The sequence below is a fragment of the Oreochromis aureus genome, linkage group 7, assembly GCF_013358895.1.
Source record: "Oreochromis aureus strain Israel breed Guangdong linkage group 7, ZZ_aureus, whole genome shotgun sequence".
Classification (NCBI taxonomy): Eukaryota; Metazoa; Chordata; class Actinopteri; order Cichliformes; family Cichlidae; genus Oreochromis; species Oreochromis aureus.
Window position 1 is genome coordinate 13,881,933 of NC_052948.1, and position 14,536 is coordinate 13,896,468.

The following is a 14,536-nucleotide window of genomic DNA, read 5'->3' on the forward strand; positions in this document are numbered from 1 at the left end:
TCTGTTGCACCTTTAAACTGCAACATGCCACTAAACTACTCTGATGGTCTCGCAGGACAGATGTAGAGGCTGCAATCCTGTGCGAATGGGATTGATGGACCACATTAAACTCTGAGCTTCATCCTGCTTAAATGCTTTTGCACTCTAAATCTTTTCTGCTATATCGCACTGTGGGAAGAGCACAGACTGTAAAAGGTTTATCCGAGAGATTGCTGGACTGTCATTTGAACTGTATATGTGGTTGATATGTGTGCCTATTTATTTTCTTAAATGCATGGGTAGAAACAAAGATGAGATTTCTTTGTTTATCTTGGCACATCTCCCAAAAGCCTTTTAAATGTCCACCGTTCTCCTCAAATCCTCCTTACTCCTAAGATGTGATTGTTTTAATGCACAGAAATATGGATGTTGTAATTACTATTTGCGCAAACAAGACAGCAGCTTCATTGATATGCTGCCACTGATAAGACAAGCGCTTGGCAGTGAGACAATGGTTGAGGCCACCAGGGGCTCGCAAGCACCAGGGACGTAGGACCGTCCTGCCTCCTTCGTCAATGCAGACAACCAACAAAAGCGGCCTGTCATTCACGGCACACGAGCGTTTTTAATTAATTTTCACTCAGCTCTCCTCGGAGTGCTTATGTGGTGATGCTGACCCCCAGATCTGAATGTAGATCTGAATGTAGCTTTCTCTTCGTCTCTGCCCGTCAGAAGGTCAGCAGTGCAGTCTCCCTAAACAGAAGCCCCATTTTCTATAGTCCTGGACTCAGGAGGTTGTTAACATTGTCCTAACCAGGGATGTGTTAGAGGTCAGTGAGAAAAATTGTAAGAAGGCTTGTGTAAGAGCATGCAAAACATGATAAACAGTACGGACCCGCATCGACGATCTGTGTAGAATTCAGTGATGTTGCGACCTGTAAAATACTGCCAGTGCAATCTACCTATTAACCTTTACAACAACGTGATGCATTGTCACATCCTTATGTGGCATTAAGACTACACAGAGAAGGGTTTTAATGCTGCTCTCGCCTGCCATGCATGAGTGCAAATCTGGGTGGCCTGTGGATAAGCCGGATCAGGGTTGATCAAATTGCTATTGTCTTAAAGCCATTCTGATTCGGATTAGTTCACAGGAGTGGTCACACCCGCTTGGTCTGTAAATCTATAGGTCCTTATGTTTCCACCTTGCACTCCCACCAGGCTTTGTGATCTGCCAGGGCTTTGGAGGATGAAAGGAAGCGGGATCTTGTTATTCTTTTTTGAACGTACCAACTGTGTTCAAGGGAGCTTTTGAAATAAGTGCCCTTGACCTATCCTTAGGTTTATCTCTCCGTGTCTTTGCCGTCCCTCTTTTGTCTCTGCAGGGGGCTGAATTTAGTCTGATTAACTAATGACGACAATGCTGTTAGAAATTAAGGTTTTGGGGTGACCGCAGGGTTTTCTTCAAAGTCCTGTCATCCTGCAGGTGGCTCTTCACCTTGGCTTTCCATGAGGAGATTAAACTTGCAGTTCACCTGATCTGCTTACTTACATCTCACCCATGGCTGTAAAAGCAGTGTTTTGATCATACCCTCTTGACTTTTATCATTTTAATTCCATGTTCTTGCCCCCTCCCACTGCTGCACCCCTATGCAATAAAACCAAATTCAAAGGAAGAAGCTACTGAAAATATCTTTAGAGTAGCTTTAATGCCATTCTTTGAAAAATATTTAACCATTTTCTGATGAGTGTTTTTTTGGAGGCTAATCAAGGGTAGCATTATTTTAGCCAGCTTTTGAGTCTGGCCCGGGTGGCTGGGTAAGATGTCCTCTGGTCTCTGAAAGGTTTAGAACTAATAGTGGACCATTTTGCTCACAATTAATAGAGCTCCCCATGAGACCAGAAGCCTATAGACTTGTGGAAATACTGTAGCAGCCTTCAGGCAGCTAGCTAGATGTGGCTTTCTTCCCCGTCACTCACATTTGTCGTAATGGCACGAGAGCCTCACTGGCTATTCCCCAATGCTGTGTGTATGCATGAGTGTGTGTGGAGCCCACTGCCCCAAGCATGTCTCATTTCAAAGTGCTGTCACTCCCTGCTTCCTGGCATCTATTAACACCCACCATTATCATGCTAATCTACATTGTATGATTACATAAAGTAATTTATGCACAGCTCTATCCCATGTCTGCACAGAGAGGCATGCTGCTATTGTTGAATGTTTTAAAAATAACATTTCACGATTGTCGCATTCACTTTATTTCCTCGCTCTTTGAATCTTCTCGCACTTTTCACTCTAGTCGTCTTACTTTATCAACAAAATCCTTAAAAGCTCTCACGAAGGTTTGAAGGCCTCTACCTACTGGGAAAATAATAGCTAAAACCACTAAGTGAACCACGCTGCTTTGTTCATGAAGAGGGGATGAGTTTAGATCAGTTTCCTCGCAGTCCTCTTTAGCTCCATATCGGAAATGGCAAGAATGTGTTTTGTGTTGAAAGCAGAGGGCAAGAGATGAGCTCTCTTCCTCATTTATTCACAGCTAGTGGAGTAATTAGGAATGCAGAAGGCTGTTAAATTAAAACTGAATTGCACTTATTAACATTTTAACTACCAACCCCACCCTCTTTAGACACTAAACAAGGACAGTTTCAGCTCTAATATGCCTGAAGAATCCCGCTGAGGGGACTTTTTATGTATCTCTAAAACAAAGACGTTCTTTAAAGTAAGATCTCCCTTTTGTTTAAACAACCAAGCATTTAACATTCAGTGTAATATGCCCAGGCTTCCTCCATGCTGTCAGGAGACACACCACCAGAGCTTCTCAAACTCTCTGCTTAATGGAACACTATTTGTGGTCAGATTGGATAGCTAATGGTGCTCCCTTTGAGGGTAACTCTCCAAATTAAATAGCATGGATTCACATCTGTCAGACAAAACCAGGAGGCTCTTTGTAATCAATGACCCAAACCAAGAGAGGCTCCACGGGGGGCACCTCCGCTATGATGGCAGAAAGCATAAGGAGCCACCAGGGAAGGAGGCAGCTCACCTGCTCTAACAACCACTGTGCTGGGCTTGTGGAGAGCACGCTAGAACCTGGAAGGGAGCATCGGCAGGGTTAATGTACATTTATAGAACAGGTCAAACTACTTAAGCCAGGCACTGATTTATAATGCAGGAGTGCAATGTGACTAAACTGTAAAGGGAATTCTTGTTTTTCTGTGCAAACATTGCCGTCGGTGTTGTGTTAAAATGTTGAACCCCATTAATTTTATCACTCCCCCTCTCTTGTTTCTCTACGTCTCTAAATTTTGTTTGGAGGAGAGACTAGCAAGGCCTCCCGCTGTTGCGGAGAATTTCCTCTCGTTGTTAATTTTCCCTGCTCCATATGGCGCCACAGACACTTCACCTGCAGGCTGTAGCAGGCCGTGCAGCAGCCAGCAGACATCCTCGGGCTCAGGCTGTCATTTACACAGGCCTGTGCATCTGTCTGAGCAGAACAGAGCGCAGCAGAACGGAAACAGCTCTTCCGTTCTCACCTCACCGCCTGAGACCAGCACCAGCTACCTGACGAAATCAGATTCTCTTTATGAAATACGCTGAAATGCAATAAGGAAGCGGCGGCAGGTTAAGACAAGACGCCGTCTGTGTAGCAGGCTCATGCCCTGAACCGGCACTTTGGAAAAGTCCAGCTGGAAAAAAGCCAGCGAGATCATGCCAGACGTCTGCATGAGAGTCTGTCGGTCTGTCTTTGAGCACGTGCATGCATGTGTGTTCACAGTATGTTTGTGTGTGTGCGTGTGTGTTTTCAGGGGACTTGAAGTTTGCCTATGGCAGAGCCATGGAAGAGAGCATTTCATCCTGGTTTGTCATTGATTAGAGAAGGGTCTTTAATTCCTTCCCACCCCATGTTGTGATTCATTTGCATTTGTGTCAGGAGGTAATGGAGTTTTGCTCCACGGTTTGCTCTGAAAATCTTGAAGATGTGGTCTAATGTGCATGCAGCCGCTAGCAAAGAGCTTTCTGATTTATTAGGTCTCTTGTGTTGGCTCATTTTTTCCCATCTTCCTTATCTTTGAGTAGGACTCTGTGCTTCTCAAACACAGAGGAGCGAATACTGTAAAAAAAAAGAAAGAAAGAAAGAAACTCTCAATATGCTTGTAATGATTATTATTTTACAGAAGAAATTTGCATCCAAAACAGACACACAATTTTGTAATAGAACTGTAGTTTTCTATTCCGCTTACATTAATTTAAAACATTATATGATGTATATGTTTTATTTACTGCAAAATCTAAACCATTATAAGCTCTCAGTGACATAAATTTGAAAAAATATATATATAAAAAGAGGAAAACCTACAGCCCATATCATAAATATATCAGCAAAAGTATAAAATGCTCATGACAAGCACTGTGAATTTACAGTCTTTGTTTTTTTTTTCTAAAAATGATTTTAGAAAAGTGTAAATATCTGTTTTTTTAAATGATGTGACAGTTTGTTAATTAGTGTCTGATAATTCTTCAAGTCTTTTGCACTAATTTACTGCAGTGAAAGCCGTGAGATGTCCCTCATCATCCCAGCACATGCCCTCATTTCCCATGAATCTTAAAGGGTTCCTGTTCACAGAGGTCTGATTTTCCCATTATGTCGGAGATGAGATATGAGGTTAGGGGAAGCGCCTGGATTGGCAAGTTGGTCTGGTTTTCTGTGCAAAGTTGGGAAAATGTGGTGATAAAATTTGTCAGCCTCTGGGGGAGGCCGTGTTCAGGGTCACAGCTAAATCTGTGTGCCACGGGCAAAAGGCTAGCCCATAATTCCAGCACAGACGAGCGGAGAGCTGACCTTACTACAGCTGAGGCCAAGCCACACTGATTTCAGCCCACCTGCTGGATAGTCAGTGGGATAACAATGGAGGCGAGGGGAGAGACAGGGGTCTCTCACTCTCTCTTCTTTTCTCCTTTTCTTCTCGGCCAGTCTGTGGAGAAACCTAAATGTCCTTGCACATCGGCAGACTCGCAGCTTTTTCTTCATTTCCTCCTCAAAAGAATGCAGCTGTTCACATAACAGCGCAGTGCTTTTCAAGTAGCAAATGGAATTTTCAAGGAATCCCTCCACATACTCGGTCTATCAAAGAAAGAACTCAATAAACATCAAAAACGGCAGAACTCGCACTCTTACAGTTGCTGTTTATGTTAATCCACATATTGATTTTCCATTATATCAAAGTGTTGCATCAACATGCAATCACATTAATACATCTTACCTATTGTGAGTCATGGCTCATTCAACTGATAAATATGTAAATTAAGATGTTTTATAGTTGATGGCCAACATTAATCTCATTTGGATGTCTTAAACCAAATTAAATGAGAAAGAGTAGCTCATAGCAGTTTGGAAAGAGTGTTGCAAATTCATCTCTGAATTAAAAAGGAAATGAGCAGGGGACAGAGCTCGCTTTTTTTATTACAAATGTTAATGAAAAATGTTATTGACTTGAACAAATGGAAAATACACCTGGAAATGTATATTAAAACCCCCTTTCCAATTTCTCTCTCTGTGTAGTTTGCAATTATAGTTATTTCAGCAATAGTGGGGGAATTAATTTTGCGTGCAGACTGATAATGTTAGCAGTGTAAAAAGAATGGATATTGTGTTGGATAGGGGGTCTCTAGGTATTTAGAAGGAGGGGAGAGGGCAAAGCTTTATTTAATTGAGAGAATGAATCAATAACAGCTGCGGCGCTTTGTCAGAGAAGGCCTTGCGAAATGAGCAAGTAATTTAATGTGGACAATCCAAGGCCAGGTGGTTGGTTGATTGAAGGAGTGTATTCGTGGTGGAAGACCATCAACTGTAGCTAGATGCAGGTGGGCATCTTAAAAACTTAACAAGTTACAAGGACAAGCACTTCCATTGACGCTACGTTTTTTTTTAGTGGCTGAGGAGTATAGCTGTTCTTTCTCCTCGCTAGATGATGACAAGATCACTGGCTGCTTCTTTGTCTCTTAACATATCTTGACCAAATATCCTTAAATCCACAATTAAGAATGTGAAGTTTCAAAGTATCCATCCAAGTGATCCTTTTGTGATGCCGCTTTAATGGTAAATAACAATCCTCCTCTTCATCCTCATAGGGATATTTTTTTCTTCTTGTTCTAAGTTTCTGGAAACTCTTTTTCTCTGTTAGAACAGTTCTTACTGTTTATAAGTAGAAAGAAAAATAGTTTTTCCTCACTAGTTACATCTTACAGTTCAGTTTCATTGTTGCTGGATGCTGGCAAATGTTTTTTTTTTTTCTTCAGATCTCACGTATGCATCATTGCTCTCAGGCCATCACTGAAATCCTTTCTAGAAAAATCAATCTTTAAGGTAAATTAGTCTCCCTGCACACTGGCAGGCATCCCAGTATGTAAATTCATGTGCTAATTCACAACATGATTTCATTTCAACTTCCAAGCAAATGAGATTTTAATTGAAAATGAGATCTTCCATAGAGTTTCTCACTGGAGATGTGCGGCAGGGGAATGGTACTTTTCGCAGATTGTTTTAAGAGGCACGAACACTTTTGTTTTTAATCTTCCGAGCCATTTTGCACACAAAAAAACCCACACACACACACACACAAAAGACATTGCACGTTTCTCAGCATTTCCTCCACAACCTGCAGGTTGGCGAAAAGGCAATGTGAAATTAACATTGCGCTTCAGCTCGTTGTCCGTATGAAAAGGTGGGCTATTAGCGTATGTGTGTGTTTTCATTATGTTAATGGTGTTAACACATGGCCGCAGATTGCCACCAGTGGTGCAGTAATTTTGTCTTGCTGATCATAAAGTGTCCGAGTGGGTCATTTTGATTATGACACGCTAATTACATATTGCTTTGCCTCTTTGTGTATTCTTCCCCTCAAACTCAGAGCGACCTACAGTCTTTAATGGTAAGCTTTTATGCGTTGGAGGGAAGAAAATAGCAGGAAAAGATCTCTGTCTATGTTCCTGACGGCTATGCTGCATGCATGCTTCACTGCTTCCCTTTAAACTTCCTAAATTGTGTTTCACAATAAATAGATGCCCAAGCCCTTAACTGCCAGTATTAGATTAGATACCATTAGATGTAATAGAAAATTCTCTCCCTGTAATATTTTCATAAGAGTTTGAGGCATTTGATTAATCTGACCACATTTTATTGCATTAATGATTTTTTTTCCTTCCCACTCTGCTGTAAAGACATTGTATACAGGCTAATGCTGTTTTCTCTCTCCCCACTCTGCTCGCTCTCATTCATCCTCAGCCGTTATTGCAATGCATTGTTGATGAGGTGAGTCGGCGTCTTATGTGCTTTCACTCCTAAAGTCATTCCTAATGGAGTGGAAACCTTATATTTTGTTTCCTAATGAAGCACAGGAGTGGCAGACAGCTCCGCTTGGGCTGTCCTTTGGCTGCCTGCAGGTTGAAGCCACCGGGCCGAGCCTCGCTGCTCTGAGGGAGACAGCGGGGGATGCTGGGCCGGGGCAGCAGACAGCTTATGCATGAACTTATACACAGGATGCGGGAAGTCTTAAAGAAAAAAATCTTTTAAAATACTCCATTGGAAGTAGAGGTGCGGATTTAGAATTTAACTTAAGTAAACATATGAACTTCAACACTCTGGTACAATGGTTAGCAGCGTGGCCTCACAGAAAAAGGGTCCTGGGTTTGAATTCACCCAAAAGCTAGGGGCTTTCTGTGTGGAGTTTGTATGCTCTCCCTGTTTATGGGAATGGGTTCCCTCCAAGTTCTCCGGCTTCCTCTCATAATCCAAAGACATACATGTAGTGTTAACTGGTTATTCTAAAACGTCATTGGGTGTGAATGTGAGCATGAATGGTTGCCTTTCCAAGGTATACTGTGCCTTTTGCCCTATGATAGCTAGGATAAGGTCTAGGCCTCATGACACTTGACTCCTATGACCCTAAACTGGGTCATACTTGGTTGGCTGGATGAAAGTGTGAGAGTAGCATCAGCAAAATATGCGTTAATTATGAGTAGTTAAAGAAACCATTAAATAGCAGATATTTTTTATGAGTGTCATGTTTTAATGCCATAATTGGATGATCAGATGTTAATCAGATTTTGTAAACGAATCTGTGGTTTTGTGTCATATCTGTCTATTACATACATAATGAAGGTACAGCCAACATGATTTTACTTTAATTGAACTCAAACGCTGGGTAAACAGCTAACCTTGCGTTGGAGAACAGCATCTCTAATTTAATTGGCACTAAAACTGAAGTGTAAAAATAAGTTGGCGCACTCACACGTGTTCTTTGTTCATGCTAAGCTAAGCAAACTAGCTGCTCAGTCTAGCTGCAAGTGCCTTAATTAACTCTCTGATAACTTGTAGCTGCATCTGTCAGACGCTGTAACATCTCCATTTTAAACAGTGTAGCAAAGTAGAAGCGGTTTAACACAGAAGAACTCAAGTGAAGTACAACTCGCTTTTAATCGATATACTTTCAGGTATCAGAAACATCTGCAGTTTATAAAGGAAAGAAAATACAAGAAAAACTGAACCACTGAGGGGGGTCGCTGTTTTTTTTTCTTTGTCTCTGCAAATTAATGCAAAGTTATTCTGAGTGATCACCTGCTTCCTAAAATTATACATTTATATTAAGACATGGGGGTCTGTCAGAATGAGTGGTCCCTGACTGGCTTTACATTGTATTTAACACAGATTACATCCTCTGGGAGATAACGGATACCACTCTCCACAACAATTATCCAAACACCCAGTGAAGTATCCTGAATAGTTCACATAGTGGACCAACACCTCACTAACTAACTTTATGTTGTTTTTTCCCCCTTTTTTGTCACCTCTCTGTGCATCGCGGCGTTAACACATCGGATTATTCATTCAGATCTGCATCAGAAATCGAGGATTTCATGACCCCAGTCGCTGCTTTAATGCTGTGTTCAGCCAGAACTGAAGCAGTGATGGCTCTGCGCACTCAGAGTCTGTGGAAAATCTGAGCTATTCTGAGCTGAGGTTTCACAGCAAGGTCACTTTTAAAACAAAATGTCTCCCCTGCTATCTAGGTCACAGCACATTCTGTTACTTTCTCCGAAACTTCCTCCCTTCCTTCCTGCAGCTTATAATTAAACACACACAATTATCCCAAATTTAATGGGATTTCAGAACCAGGCTTTTATTTAAGAGGTAATGAATAATATTTTAATTGCATATGTAACTGTGAGATCGAAATGTGCTCCTCTCATCACGTGTAATTACTATGCCACATTTTTCTCGTGTAATATTCTATGAATGCGATCAATAACTGATGAACATCTTTTTTCCTTTTTCTTTTTTTCTTTTTTTGCTGTGTTTTTAAGGTCATTTTGTATCAGTTATTAATTGTGAAATGTTCCAGGAGGATGTAAAAGAAGAGGCATAGGCGCACTGAAAACATATGGACTGAGTCCTTTTGTTTATTGATCTCTGTAATTAATGATATAATGCATGTCACTGAAGTAGTTTGACCTCTGAACCGATCATTATTCGGAGTGTAGCAGCATCACTCAATGCGCTTTTCTCAGATCTATTTCTGAACACCCCCTCAGGGACAGACAAAGCACCCACTGTATCCTCATTTCTATTCAGCTGACCGTGGCCTTAGTATGAATGATTTAGACATCTGTACATCAGACAGTGACAGGATGAGAAGCAGTAATGTGAGATTTTACAAGCCGCTGCTGAAGTTCATAAAGAATACAGTGTTTGCTTCGCTGCCTCAAACTCCCAGAGAAGAAGAAAAAATCATTTCCTTTATAGGACTTTGGTGTATTTACTGATTTGTTTTTCTCTCTGTTCCACCTCGGAAACAACATGTATTTACTCGTCTTGGCGAGATGTTGTTTTTGTGTCCAGTAATGACAGGCTCAGTGGTGTTATTCGCCCTCTTCACATCATAATGACTATATGAATGTTTGCCTTTTGGATAGAGTGGCGGCCAGATTGTTTGGGCTATCCAGAAAAAGCAACATGCATCACCGCCCAGCCTGGGGTCTAGAGGTGGTGTGTGGTGTTTATGTCCCACTCCAGCAAGCGTCCCAGGCTCTCCTTGGGACGGGTGTATTAGAATAAGTCATTCCGCTGTTAATTTAAATGGCTTAATACATCACTCTAAGGTGGCAGAGAGATGTGAGCGGCAGAGGGAAGGAATATGAGAGAGAGAAGCCAAGGGGTGTTTCTTCAATATCAAATGAAATTGAATCCTGTGTTACCTCACTTTTGCTGTTTCTCAAGCAGCTCCCAGGCTATTAATGGAAAGCTGGAACAGGATTGGTTCAGTCTTGCGGTTCTTTAATTTCACCACAGCTCCCAGATGTTAGGTCTTTGTCTCATTGCTGATCCCTTGCTGATCTATGCTGTTGTCTTTATCCTGCCTCCAGTCCGCTGTGGCTGTGTGTTGTGTTATTGGGTCAGGTGAATCTATCAAGGACGGAGAGTTGGGCAGTTCACACACCAGGGGGATAATTACAGGGTGATTGGTGTCCTCACGCTCTCTGCTCTCACTATCTTTGTCTCCTCCCTGCTAGCCTCACCCTTACATAAATGCACACGGTATGCCTAGTATTGGAAGTCAACCAAAAAAAGGAAAAAAAAGAAAAGCTGCTTAGTCCCGGGATCCCGGCCCTCTTACCTTCTAGATCTCCGGGGCCCAGTTTGAACCAGCTGTGTTTGTTTGACAGAAAACATGTGCGTCATTGTTTACAGATGTTTTGCACTTATTTACACCACCTCATTGTGCAGAACACAAGAGACAGCACACTGGATTTCTGCACTACCACCACATCTGCTGCTATTATTACCCTAACCTCCTCCCATGGATAATTCATCACCCTTACCTTCCAACCACATTCTCTTTCTGTCTTACTCAGCCTTGATTCCTCACATCTGCACGTCCTTTCACGGTCATAATGACACACTGCTCAAGTTGAATTAATTACTTTGTAAAACCCATTCCAGTTTTCACCCTTTAAGGAATAGTTTGTCATTTTGGAGGATACCCACATTTGCGGCCCTGGTGAGAGTTAGCGACTTAGCTTAGAAAGACCAATGCCGCTCTTCTGTCTGTCCTTCAGACTTCAAGCTAGAGTCTAGAGTTATAGCTTAGCTTAGCGTAAAGATCAATAGTAGCTGGCCTGGTTGTCTCCAAAGATAAAGCAAATATATGCTCTGAGTGTGTTTCTAGTCAGGACACTTTCATCTGTTACCATGTGGAAGGTCAAAGACTCGTGAGGAATTTTCAGTTGAGTCACCAGCATGCTCACTTTTAACTCAGGGAAAAAGTGAAGAAACTTAAAAAAAAAAAAAAAAGACTGATAGCTTAATAAAGCCATACAATAATTATTTGTTTTTATTTCAGTGTGAAAATGAAGACTCTTTAATACACAAGCCTAACCTCTTTACAAAGTATACTGGGTCAAAAAACCCCACCAGATAATGAAGTCGAAGCATCCCAGTGCAATTAAATGTCTCCTCTGACTATCAACTACAATACAATTATTGTGAGGTCAAATAATCCCACCACCAGCTTGTATATATGTGTGTGTGTGTGTGTGTGTGTGTGTGTGTATTGTATTTTGTTTTCTTTTTTAAAAATGTTTAACAAATACTTAGCTAACCGTGGTTAGGACCCCTGTCAGTCACGTGACCAGGCGGAGTCTCTGGTTTCTACCAGCTGCTTCCTCACCTTTCCTGTGCCGGTTTTAGAGTGACAAGAATGTAAATCATGCACTTAAAAAAAATGTTGTCCTGTGCCTTTAAGCAGCACCTCTTTACTCTCCTGCATGTTGGATGCACCTTGTATTCCATTGTATATTTATTCGTGCGTTTTTCAAAGTTTGTAACCTTGAAAACACGCTTTCTTTGGCGAGGGGAGGGAGGCTTTTATATTTTTGTGTTAGACATGTTGCTGACAAGTATGTTGCACGCCCTCTCACCTGCATGTGATCTTGATGGAAATCTCTGGTTTTCTGTTCACGCATACGCGCGCACACACTTTGCACTTCCCGACTTTGAAAACTGTCAGTAGAGCAACAGCAGGCTGTTTCAGCACTCTGGACAGTTCCTCCACAGAGACCCGCGGGGATGTTTGAACCGGAGGCTCTCCTCAGCACCACCACCACCCCACCCAAGTAAGACTGGGGACACCAAGGCTGAGTCCAGCACTGAGATTTGCCACTTCCTGATCCTGATTGTGTGTGCGCGCACGCACAGATGACTCCACTGGAGTCACACAACCCTTCCCCCACATACGCATATCATCCACCCAGAGCTATTCTATCTGTATGGAAATTTGGGCTCCACAGCTGGAATCCCACAAAGCACTGTCATCTACTAATAGTTATTATCGCTTTGGCCTGCTCCCTCACAAAAACCCTGCAATACAAGCACATCGCATCTTTATGGTAATGCCCTACAATAACAGCCCCAAGCTATGGTGCATAGACCTTTGTTATCATTACGATAATTCCCATTCTCACTTGACTCCTCATTACACTATTGAAACTGCTCGGGGTTGGATATAGACAAATTCCTGTATCTTCCTTTATTACACTGTAGCATACAGTGATAGTGCATAGAACTTAAGGTCCCTAAATACTCAAGCAGTCTCTATAATGGCAATTTAAGAGTTGTTCTTATGAATTAGCAGCAGAGAGATCTGTGTGCTATAGCATTAAGGCGCTTTTGAACTTGGTTCTTGTTGGGGATGAACAGTGTAAAGTTTTAATGCAGATTGGATTATGTTATATTATGTTTGACAAAACTCTATTTATTTTTATTATATTGTAGAAAAGAAATTGCAAAATTATTTTGAGGTCCTTTTTTCTTTGTCAACTGCTTTCTTCGAGGTCAATTTTACTTCACACATTTTAAAAAAAAACTTCTACGGTTAAAAATGAATTCATGCATATTAGGTTGTTTCCAATGTAATTTAACACATATTTGCTACGCTGTTAATATCTAGAATATATTAGTATATTATTGTGATTTTTTTGTCAGCCTTATTTTTCGGTACTGGTGGTAAATATAGCTTTACATATCTGATCTCCAAGTTAAGTTAAATGCTGCTACGACCGTTTGATTTCTTTGTGTATTTTTATTTTTCTTCCTTTGATTTTTATTTTATTTTATTTTATTTATTTTTTTGTCCAGTGTCGACCAAAATCTTCATTCGCTGCCATCAAGATCGTGAACTCTTTGCTCTGAACTCTGCATCTTCAATCATGAAGCTCATTGCCTTTAGTGACTGCTTTAGCTGCACGCTCGATCTAATTGTATTACACATATTAGTATGGGCAAAATGCATCTTTGAATCAGTGTGATGTTTGCTCTCTGATGGGTGCAGAGTTCATCATGAGAAAAAAAAGGATTTGAATTTGCCAGGAGGTTTTTTTCTCTCTCTCTTTGGCCTGTTTTTTCCACAACAGACGAGTCTGTGATTTACGACACACGCCTTCTACGATGCGCTTCAGGTCAGCTCTATATTGCAAGCAAGGCTCAGAGAGACATGGCAGCTTGTGTCCTTGCATCTCTCCATGAATGCCCGCACAAGGCCTCTGGATTGCACAAAAAGTAATTGCGGAGTGATGGGCACAGCTTGTCCCGTGCAGCCTGTGTCCCACACTTGAAGGCTCTCCTCGGAGCACCCTCATTGTCACATAGCCTTTTAGCACCTTTGTTCCTTCCTTCCCTCAGGACCTCACAGCTCACCATTGGCAGATGAGTCCCTGTCTGTGACAAAAGGGTCCCTGCGCTCAGCCTCATTTGATGCTGTGATGAACTCCCCCCCTCACTCACACTCAACACACACACACTGCACACCTCCTCCTGCGAGAAGAAATGTTCCGTTTAGCGGTGGAGGATGTGGGGGTCAGGACCCAGGGGTGGGCTTTTAGGAGACAAATAAACATCAGAGCAGGAGAGGGGTGATGACTTGTTTACACATTAGCGAGCATTTAGCAAGTCTCACTGTTTCCAGCGCGTCTCTCCGGTGGCCTCTCAAACAGCTGATCTTTCTCTTTTGTTGTCCTTCCAGCTCACGATCAGCACCGGTGGAATCATGTTGAACAGTCTCAACTTGATCTTGATGAGGAGCCGTGCTGGCGTACCTGATCAGTCCTGGATCACGTGTCTTTTATCCATGAATTACTGCGCGTCGCCCTCTCAGAGAGAGCAAAACCGGGAAGATCCAGAATAATTAGCCTGCAGCACTTTTGCCGGTGATTGCCATCAAACAGTCTCTTGCACATTTTGCGCTGCTCTTACCCTTCCAGTGTTTTTTTTAACCTAATCAGGCAAACACACACATACACGCATTTGCACACACTAACTCACAAACTGCATCTTTCTAATACCATCTAATGAGGTGATGACCAACCACTTGTTATAATTGCTTCAGTCTCCTTTTAATTTTCAAGCTTATTAATCATATGTAGAGTTATTTAAGAATGCATAAATTAATCTTAGATTAAAAAGCCTATCAAAGCTTCAAAACAATTAAAGAGTAAGGTAAGATT